The following is an 11755-nucleotide window of genomic DNA, read 5'->3' on the forward strand; positions in this document are numbered from 1 at the left end:
TAAAATGAATCAAAACACTTAGAAACACAAACTAAGACACTTTCTAACTAAGTTGGACACTAAAGCAAGGGGGGATTGAGTTTTGGACGAAATTAAACTAATTGCACAGATTCTAATTAACACAGATTGTAAGTATGAATGTGATGGATTGCTAGCTAAGGGGTTCATCTCCACACATGTTACACTTGCATAATAAAAAGATATCCAATTGCATTTCAATAAACCATGAATTCTCAACACCCCAAGTTAACCGTGATGCACTAATTAACCTTCAAATCTTCCTAACGTTATTGAATTGGATGATTGCATACGACAACCCAAAACATTCCCCACAAGTCCCCTACATGATTGCATAATAGAGATACAAGCAAGAATCATTACGCTCTATGAAGATTATAAGTGTTGACGAGGCATTCGTTACTATGATTGCATGAAACTTATGCCAAGAATTCGTTTAACGCGATTGTTAATAAGCAACCTCCACTACTTGTGAATATAAGTTCGTCACTATTAGGTGAAACTCACTTATATTCTAGCGTCATATTCATGCATGAAAATTAAGCGTGTACTCTCAATAAACATACATAAATAAGTTATCAATCAAACAATTAAACAAATTGAATCCACAACTTATGAAACGCAATTAGAAGTAATCAAATCAAAATGCAAGCATAAACATATATTTCGAATCCCCCCCTAGCCAAAGGGGGGTTTAGTTCCTCATACGTACAAAACAAAGAGAATTGAAATTAAACATTGTAATCAAGGAAAAGAAACACCTAAACATTCCAACAACTCAAACTTGAATTGTATGAACGTTTAGGCACTCTTCTCCTCCTCTTCGTTGTAGCACAAGGTCTAAGGATAGTTTGATGGTGTGGATGTGTGTTTGAATGAATGAATTTCTGAAATGGAAGAATGTATGAGAATGAATGGGAATGAATGCTTATTTATAGGCGAAATGGGGGGGAACATGACAGCTAGGAGGGAATGTGGCTGCATGTTTGAATGATTAAAGGATGCATGTGGGTTGGAAATGCATGTGCAAGCATGTGTTGGCTGATTTAAAGAATGTGAATGCAATCTGAAATGCATGTGAATTACGTTGGAAAGAAGGGGAAGTCACGGCACAAGGTAAGGGGGAGTGAATGTGGCTGAAATGCAAGGGGGAATGATGATGAATGCATGTGCAATGACAGCTAGGTATGTGGTGGAAAGCTGGAATTGCACAAAGGGAATGCATGTGCACGGTTTTGGTGTGGAGAAAGGAATAATCTGAAATGGGAGAGCATGTGGGTGGAAATGCATGTTTGAATGATTAAAGGGACATGTGGGGGTGCAATGATGAAGGAATAATCTGAAAATGCAAGGTGAAATGATGTGGAATGACAATGGCATGTGGAATGGCTGGAAAGTGTATGAAACTCACGGCAAGGATGTTTTGGTGTTGTGTAAATGCATGTGAATGCATGGCATTTGAAATGATTGTTGTTGGAAATGAATGATTAAATGTGCATGGCTGGAATGATGAAGAATAAACGGTGCATGTGGGTTGGAAGTGATGAAGGAAATGCATGTGAAATGTAAAGGGAAAAGCTGGAAATGCTAGGAACCCACGGCATGGATGTGTTTTGGGTGTGTGTGTGTGAATGTGTGGCTTAATGATTAAGTGAATGAATATATGGCTGCATGTGGATTAAAGGGGTGTGAATGGTGGTGTAATGATGAAATGAAATGGCTAGAAAGGGTATGAATGCACGGCAAGGATTTCAGGATGCATGTTATTGGTGAATGGTGGTGAAAATGCATGTGAGTGCATGTTTGTGTGAATGGTGGAAATCTGAAAATGGCATAAAACAACTAGGCTAAGGGAAAGGCACGGCAAAGAGATGTTTATTGGTGTAAATGTGCAATGGTTGCAATGATGAAATGGATGGGAGTGCATGTGGATTAAAGGGGTGTGAATGGTTGTGGTTATGATAAGTGATAAGTGAATGGTTTTGATAAGTGATAAGTGAATGGAAGTGATAAGTGAATGGTTATGATCTTCAATTTCGTCCATCTACTTGGCTTTAAGCATATGCAATCCATTCCAATCTCTAATTTGCTCCAAAAGGCTCCAAAAGGCATCCTTTTGCATACTTTGCCCTTAGAACCTGAAAACACACAAAAGAAGCATAAAGGACTAAAATAACTGTGAATTAACAACATAGATGCACGAAAACAAGCTAAGTAAGTCGCCTAAATATGCTCCTATCACTTGGTTAATTCGCTATAAGGGTCACTACCTACATGGTGTTCTCAGGAGTGGTTATGCTTGGTTAATTCGCAATGGGGGACCACATCCTGATCGATTACCTATTTTAGGGTTCAACCAAACTGTGTCTCTCTATAGCCCTAGATTATTTTTTATTACATACATGAAAGATGAGATTGAAGGTCTGTGTGGCACAATTTAGAAAGTGACAATTGAATGAAATAGTTTACATGATGGTGTTGCCTAAAAGAGATCGAATCTAGATGTGACTCATTCCTACTCGTAGTAAAGAGACGTAATGATGAAAAAGATTCCAATCTCATTCCTACACGTGATAGTATTATTGAAGTGGTGTCATTCCTACACAACTTCGGGTTGTGTGATGACTAGATGTTATCTTGATAGACGTATGGTGAGATTCGAAATTGAATACCATTCCTATACATAATAATGAGGCGTATGGTGGTTATATTAATAAATATGAGGCAATTGGACCTTTGTGATTATTCAAAAATAATGAAAGGCGAGTGGTGAGTCACAATCCAAACAAAATGCTAGAATAATATTGACGGTGATCACATTAACGGTTGATACAGTATACAGAAGAAGTGTCATGTGTGGACGTCGCACTACTTTGACATTTAATCATTTGATGTTATTTATATTCACATATATGGTATTATTGTCACTCACACGAGCTTCGTAGATTATCCGGGTTTGGCTTTGCCCAATACGCCATTCCCACGGTGTAAGGTTACTTTGTAGAATAACTAGTAACGGTTAGAGGAGAAGATTTCAGGTGGTGTAGCTATGAGGGCAGTGCACTTGAGAGTATGTATTGCCATCCCTTGTTGTAAGTTATTCCGCTGAAGCTCTAATGTATATCATATGTATGAGTCTCAGTGACTCTATGTATTCTATATTGTACTGCTATTTTCCTTCCATTGCGCGTCAATTCCGAGCATATCTCAGCATCAGGGCGTGATAGTACAGTATTACCACCTAGCACTAACAACTGGTAGTATCCACCAATAAATGCATGATACGTGGCAAATTAATTAATAAATTAAAATTGATGGCAGGGTTTTACATGATTTTAACGTCGTTAGGTCTCTGCCAAAACCAAAATTGATGCCTGCCTCATCTTCCCCTGCATTTTCACCAAAACTAATTCCTCATATCCCACTCTCCTATTTCGCCAAAACCAAAAACTTTTGCCCCTCTTTGTTTACTTGAATCTCATCCTAAAACTAAAACCCACAAATTGCAAAACCTAGAAATCTCAAGCTACAGGTACTGGAATTTTTTTGCTTGAATCTAATTGCAATTTTTTTTTTTAAATTTTGTTTTATCCTTTTGGATTCCAGCTTGCATAAATTTTAGGATTCTAAGTTTACATGCTGCACCGTTCTCAAAAAGGAAAAGCTTATCCAAGTAGAAAAATATGGATACTGGTATTATATTTAACTTATCAACATATTTGGTTTGTCTTATATGCATTTTCTCTTTTCATTTTTAACTTGTCATTTGACTGCTGTTGTATATCTTCTTTTTTGCATCCATCATTTAACCATTCAAATACATACAGATTTTTCATTTACATACTGATTTAGCTTGTACAATAGTCGTTGATACCGATAGTGATGAAGAAAATAATCAAGAACAAGATCCAATCATTGATATTAAAAGTGATGAAGAAAATAATTGAGAAGAAGATCCAGTCATTGCTCGAACGGAGAATTCTAATGAAATTCTGATGAAGATTTATTGGGAAAAGTTGTGTACTCAGTGAAAACGATGCTTATGATCTCTACATCAACTATGCTATGACAATTGGCTTTAGTGTTCATAAGGGATAAAAGAGATATAATAGAAAGAATCAACTACGAACAAGTTGGTTATCTTTGTACAAAATAAGGTTTTAAGGCAGATGCTGACCCTTCAGAAATGAGCAATTTTGATAAGCTAGAGACAAGAACATGTTGCAAAGCTAGAATTCAATTTGCAGTACAAACGGATGGTACATTGAAGGTTTCTCAAATTTTTTCTCAACACAGTCATGAGCTTGCTAAACCAGAAGAGAGACAATTTTTGAGATTAAATAGAAAAGTTTCTTAAGCTCATTTAGGTGTGATTAAAACCATGGCAGCTACAAGAAAAAGGACTACAAATACATATTCTTATTTAGCATAAGCAGTGTTCTAAAAATCTCCGCCTAGTGCCGCTAGGCGGCTGGCCAACGTCCCGATTAATGCATAGGCGTTTGAAAATTAAGAAATGACCCATAGACCTGCTGAAGCACCCGCCTAGGCACCTGCCGAAGCACCCGCCTAGGCACCTGCCTAAGTTGCAACTCACTTAGGCAGAAAATAGATAACTTTCATTTTGCATTTTATTTTTTTCAATAAATTGTAAAAGACTTATCGAATACTTAAATGAGCACACATTATATGCTTGTTCCCCATGTTTTCATTATATTCCAATACTTCATAATATATATGTCATTCTATTTTGTAATTTATGATGAAATTATATATATATATATATATATATATATATAAAAAGTATAAACATACACTTATTTACATGAAATATAATGGATTAAGTTAAATTAGCCTAGACCCCACCTAGCCGCCTAGGGGCTAGGCCCTAGCTCGCGGCCCAACTAGCGCCTAGCGTCTTTTAGAACCTTCAGCAGAAGAAGCGTCTCTAAATGTAGGTTTTACACAAAGAATATTGGGAATAAGGAAAAAATGGTCGTGTTTGAAGCGAGGGATGCTCAAAGTTTGATCAACCTTTTCAAACACAAGCAGCGAGAAGATCCTAGGTTCTTTTACACTGTACGAGCGGATCAAGAAAATCAAATGACAAACTATTTTTGGAGAGATGGAAGATCACGACTTGGCTATGAATGCTTTGGTGATGTCGTGGCATTTGATACTACCTATCGTACCAAAAAGAAAAAAACATATTGTTCGGTTATGCTTTTTTATTGGTTGAGAAAACAAAAACGTTTACTTGGTTATTTGATACTTTTTTAGAATCAATAAGAGGTCAGAAGCCAAAGACAATAATTACTGATTAGTGTCAAGAAATGGTAAAAGGCATTGAAATTTTTTTTTCTGATATGGCACATTTCTCAGAATTATGCAAAAAAAAAAAAAACAAGTCAAGTCTTATTTTAGATGTGTTCAATAAATGGCTTAAATATTGTGAAACTGAATTGGAATTCCAATCGACTTGGGATGAGGTAGTTGCAGAATTCAACCTTATAGGTTGCTCACAGATGAAAACATTGTATGCCCTTCATACCAAATAGTGTTTGGCATTTAGCCACGATAGTTTCACATATCGGATACAATCTTCACAAAGAAGTGAGAGTACAAATAACGTTTTCCACCAAATTTCTACCAAGACAATGAGACATTGAATTTGTGCATCATTATGATAAGCAAGCAGCAAAAATGCGTACAAGTTAGTCAAAAAAGTCTTCTCCTTGCAATCAGGGTCTCCCTTCTAGAGTTACCCAAAGGAGTGAACTTTTGAAGCATGTTGCTACGAGGAATCTGTAATAACCCGTCCCCAAATTTTAAGATTTTATAAATTACAAAGAGTGAATTTACGAAAATACCCTTCGAGGCAAAAACGTTGACTTTTGTTGACCGCATTGTCGTGACATGTAAGATTCTTTTTCTTGGCCTATCCTTGAAGTACTTGTCATTCAAAACGCGTAGGCACAAACAGAATTGAATTTGGAGCTAAAACGAAGAATTTACAGGAATCGGAACAATAAGGCATTTTGGTAATTTCACAAGTTGAGATATTTTTCACCTTGGGCCACTCCTAGAGTGACACGTGGCAAATTTCCTCCCCATTTCTGGGGTGCCCATTTTCGCTTTCCTGTTACTTCTTTCTTTTTCTAGAACTCTCTCTTCCTCTCCTTTTCTCCCGTGACACTCTCTTTCACCCCTCAGCTCTCATTTCTCCTCCCAACTACCTTTTCTTCTTTCTCTCCCCCATCTCTGCAACCTTTCTCTCCGAACACACTTACACACCACATCATTCCTTCGGCGAGCCACTCTACAAACCACTATCTTTACCAACATTTCCCCCAACAGATCGATGTCAGACTCTCGAAATACCAAGTCTGGATGATGTCTCTATCTTTTCACAGTGGCAGCATCACTATTCAAAGGTTTCTCCAGCGAGTCCTCGCCGTCTCTAACGACAGTGAGCTTCGAAAACTCTCCCAAACTTCCTAGAATTTGTATTAGAGTATGTTTAGGATTTTTTTTTTTAAGTTGTTTAGGTGTTATTGGATTGCAACTATAACTCATGAGAAAATTTCTAAATTTTCCGGCGAGGTCCGGTGGTTTTCGAGCCTTTTTCCAACCATTTCCGACCACGGCAAGGGACCACGAAGGTATAATCTCAATCTTTATGGTTGAGTTTTGACCATGATCAGAGCTCGAGAAGTTTTCTGGACAAAATTCAATGTTCTCCTTCGTTGGGTCTAGTAACCCACAAGTTCAACCGGGTTAAAACCCGACCCGCGACCTAACCCGGCCTAATCCAACAATCCACTAGCCCTAACCAGATACAACCCAAAACCCAGCCTAAAACCTTGGGCCTATGTAATCCTAGTCCAAACCCAAAACCCTAACCTATTGACTTAAAACCTAAGTCCAAACCCGGATCCGACCTGAATCCCAACCCAGCCTCTTAGGTCGGCGCGTGGCCTCTGTGTGGGTGCTCATCATGGCCGAGGCGTGGAGCACATGTTCCTCTGCCGAAGGTACTGTGCTCCACGCTGGCAACTTTTCCGGCGAACTTTCATATGACTCAACTCAGTGCGTAAAGGAACCCGAGGTCCCTTCTAAGGTTTTTCGACGTGCCGAATCAAAATTCACTATCCATTTTCTGAAATTCGATCATTTTAATAGAGTTTTACTAAATGGCTTCTATATGTGCTTAGGTGCATCAGTGGTGGTGTCGACATTCTCACTAGCTCAAACGATTTCCGAGAAACAAAATATCTGTGAGTGAACCCCTTCTTAACTTATATGTTTTTATAAAATATTAGCCTAGCATGCATTTCATATTTCATGATTTGAGCATGTTTTATAAAATGTTTTACAAGTAATTTATGATTTCTTTAAATTGCATTTATGGAATATTTATAATTTATTGAAATTACATTTTTACTAAAGGTTACGAATTAGTGGATTTGCATATATAAATTTCTATGGATTTCGAATATGGTTTATATACGGATTTGCGAATATGATTTATTTTATGGATTCATGAACGTGATTTACCATGGATTTATGAGATGTGGCTTTGAGCTTTTGAGCTCCGAATTTGATATGAGATGTTTGAGGTATGTTTTCAGTAGTTATCTAGTGGGTTATCATACAGCACATCCACACAACACGGGTATGTAGATGTCTATGGCCATTGGACACAGTGTGATGTTATATATCTTATTCTCCAACGTAACCTGGAGTCGTACAGCTTCACCTTCGGGTGATGGACCCTGGTTTCTTCACTAGCATAACCCAGTGTCGTACAACTTCATCTTCGAGTGATGAACAAGTACTGCCTTTGGGCGATTATGATGATACCCCCTTTTCACTAGCATAACCCAGTGTCGTACAACTTCACCTTCGAGTGATGAACAAGTACTGCCTTTGGGCGATTATGATGATACCCCCAACTTCACTAGCCCGCAGCTAGTGTCGATGTGTGATGTTATATATCCTCTTCTCTAGCGTAACCCAGAGTCGTACAGCTTCACCTTCAGGTGATAGACCCTGGTTTTTTCACTGGCATAACCCAGTGTCGTACAGCTTCACCTTCGGGTGATGGACAGGTATTGCCTTCGGGCAACTATGATACCTCTAGTTAAGTACATCATTGATGAGATTACGGATATGCCTTCGAGCGACGATATTACCATTTCTAAGCATTGGTTTTACATACATGTTTTACGAATGTTTTGCATGGCAAGCTAGGATTGTTTTTTATAAAGCCTACTATATAGTATTATATATGTTTTCAAAACAGGGGGTTAGTATGTTCAGAAAGAAAATGATTTTCGTATTATTCATATAAATTATGGTCCACTCATATTTTTTGTTTTTGCACTCCCTCGGGAGTTAGAATCAAGGCACACGATCCCAGCGTCATAGCACTTCCACATGGGTATCTTCGAGTTTCCTCATTGTAGGACCCACCCCTTGGTTCATACCTTTCTATTATAATTCTTTCACTTTATTCTTGATTAGTTGTATGCTCTGAACACGATTATATACTAGTGTATCTCTTTCTAATTATATCGTTTATTTGCATGCATGTTTAAAATGGCTTTGTCACCCTCGAGTGTCAGCCAACACGTGCCTACCCTGATATTTGGGAATATCGGGATTGGGGCGTGTCAAATCAGTTTTGCAACAAAAATACCAAATTGCAGTCAGATTCAAGAAAAAAATTCCAATACATGTAGCTTGAGATTTCTGGGTTTTGCAGTTTGGGGGTTTTAATTTTGGGATGAGCTTCGCCACTTAATGCTACGATCTAGTGGTATTCCTCTACACTTATAAGTGAGAGGTCTTAGGTTCGATTCTCATCAAAGGCGAATTTTAACCATAATATTATGGCAAGTCTATTACAACGCTTAGTCCTCTCTCCAATCCCCTCAATTTAGATACTATTGTTTGTTAAAAAAAAAGGGGATGAAATTCAAGTAAACAGGGAGGCGGCAAAAGTTTTTGGTTTGGGCGAAAAAGGAAAATGGGATATGAGGAATCAGTTTTGGGGAAAATGAGGGTGTAGACGAGGCGGGCATCAGTTTTGGTTTTGGTAGAGACCTAACTGCATTAGAATCATGTAAAACCTAGCCATCAATTTTCATTTATTAATTACTTTGCCACATGTCATGCATTTATTGGTGGGTACTACTGGCTATCAGTGGTAAGTGGTAATACTGTACCATCTAATAATTTCTCATGATGGGCAGCATAATGATGCGGTTAGGGTGACACCAACAATTTGACATGTCGAGGAGAACAACGCGCCATTAGCTCTCAAGAAGAGGATGACCAGATCAAGAGAGGGGTGACGGCTGGAATAAGGTGGGGTGGTGATTTATGCTGTCTTGTTTTCTATTTAAAAATTTTAATTTATGTGTATTTCAAAAAAAAATTAAATAATTTTAAATGCCTTTTAAGAGAACTTCTACAGATTAAACTGAATTGATTAACTGTATTAAACACAAACACTGAATTAGTTAAATTAAAAATTCTGTTACTAAATTTATTAATAGAAAAGAACACAAACGCCATTTTAACATTTAAGCAATCAAATAAAACATGATAACTTCCAACACCTTGACCTCGACAACTCCAAGCCTTGTTTGTGCTACATTTGGCCTCATCCCCACAAGTCCCGAGGAGACCAAGCCGTGTGTTATACAAAATCTCAGTAAGAATCTCAGTAAGATAATTAAACAAAAATGAAATTTAATCTTGTAACACTCAAAATATGCAGAAAAATAAAACATTGTTGAAAAGTCTGGTGGGTAATGAATGCCCACAGTTCATTAGTAGAATTTTTCAACATGGGCAGAAGTTTTCAATGCCCATGCAAAGTAAAAGTTGAATATGTAAATACAAAGAGATTGTATTGTCAAAGGAGTGTCGTAAACTTCAATATGCAGTTAATGCATCAGTTTGGAGTTGCTATATAAATAGAGCACTCCGTATGTTTTCAAGTTACAGAAAATATAAGAAGAAGAGAACGAAAGAAAAATATCAGTAACATCATATATTTCTGTCTTTATTTGTTATCCTCTTGTGCTATATTTTAATGTGACATTTTACATCTACCTTGCACCTACCATTAAAAAAGTTATCTCTCAAACTTTGATCTTTTTATAACAAACATGGATTTTGCATGCAAGAGTAAGGCAAAGTCTTTCACATTCAACTGTTAGATTTCCACATGTCCAAAGGCTGAAGCGGCTTAAAACTTCCGAGATGGACACGTTTCATACCACAACACCTGTCGCACAAATGAAACGACAGAGAAACTGAAGGCCCTGCAGGAAAGGAATGTACGTGTCCTTTTGGGGTGTCTTCATCTGCTTATATCCCCGACCCACTCTAACTATTTCGACCTGTTGTTTTGCTGTTGTAAAAATACAATTCCACCAAAAGCGTAAGTTGAAGTAGACAGTGCAGAAAAAAATATCCAGTTCTTAAATCTGTTCCTGCAGAAGAACTTGTAGCTGAAATATGAAGGTATGTGTTTCAGTCCTTACTTTTTTGTCTAGTTGAAGCTCTTAGTGTTACTGTTATTGCGACACCAATTCTGGTTTATTTGTTTATGTAAATTTTGAACCTGAGTTTATTAAATTCTTGTGAGCCAAATTTTGAAAATATCTTTTGGGATAGACTATAATATAATTTACTGAAAATTTGATATTACCCCTTGAAACTATATTTTCCTCTACTAAAACCCATCTTCTTTTGTTTTCTTGAATAAAGCCCATTGACTAGCCTCCAACTAAACAAATTCTTTAATTAAGTTTGACTTTTCAAATTGTGTATTTTTCGAATGCCTAAACTACCCCTATTAATACTTGGATGGGGTTTTTGGATCAGTTACTTGTTATATCCATTTAATTAATTTTATATATTTTACAAAATAATTCATGCCATTCATTGTATATTCAATGTATTAACTTTCAAATTGTTATAACGTGCCAATTGAAAAATAATAATACTAATTTCATAATTTTGTGCATTACATATATAAGTTAATTTACCTACCAACACAACAATAAACCTAAAAACAGCTTCGGCTAATATTTCAATCCCTAATACACAAAACAAAAGCTATATGTTCCGCACAATACTTACCTACAAAATAGTCTATACCTATTACATCAAACCAAAATTTAAAGGGTCTAGTTTACTTTCAAAACGATCTAATTTACCTACATGATTTATGTGCATTAGATTAAAAGTTTATTTAATTGCCTACAAGCACAAACCCACAACATTCGAACATTATCTAATATCACTATTTTTTTTTTGGAATAGGTAAATTAATTTAAATGTAGGTAAATTAGTATAATATTAATAAGTAGGTAAATTAATTTAAATGTAGGTAAATTAGTATAATATTTTATAAGTAGGTAGATTAATTTAAATGTAGGTAAATTAGTATAATATTTGTATGTAGGTAATTACATGATTCAAAATGCAGGTTTATTAGTATAATATTTTATAAGTAGATAAATTAATTTGTATGTAGGTAATTACATAATTCAAACAATATTATTTTTTCCGTACAAGATTGTCTTTCTCTTTTAAATTTGGTAAATTAATTTATATATGTTGCTAATATTTATGATACAAGAAAGGTAAAATATCCATATGGATTTAATTGCTCATCATAATTAGGATGAGTAATAACATTTATTGACCAAATTAG

The sequence above is a fragment of a genome, unplaced genomic scaffold, assembly GCF_019419815.1.
Source record: "Pyrus x bretschneideri cultivar Hongxiangsu unplaced genomic scaffold, Pyrus_bretschneideri_v1 Contig5, whole genome shotgun sequence".
NCBI lineage: Eukaryota > Viridiplantae > Streptophyta > Magnoliopsida > Rosales > Rosaceae > Pyrus > Pyrus x bretschneideri.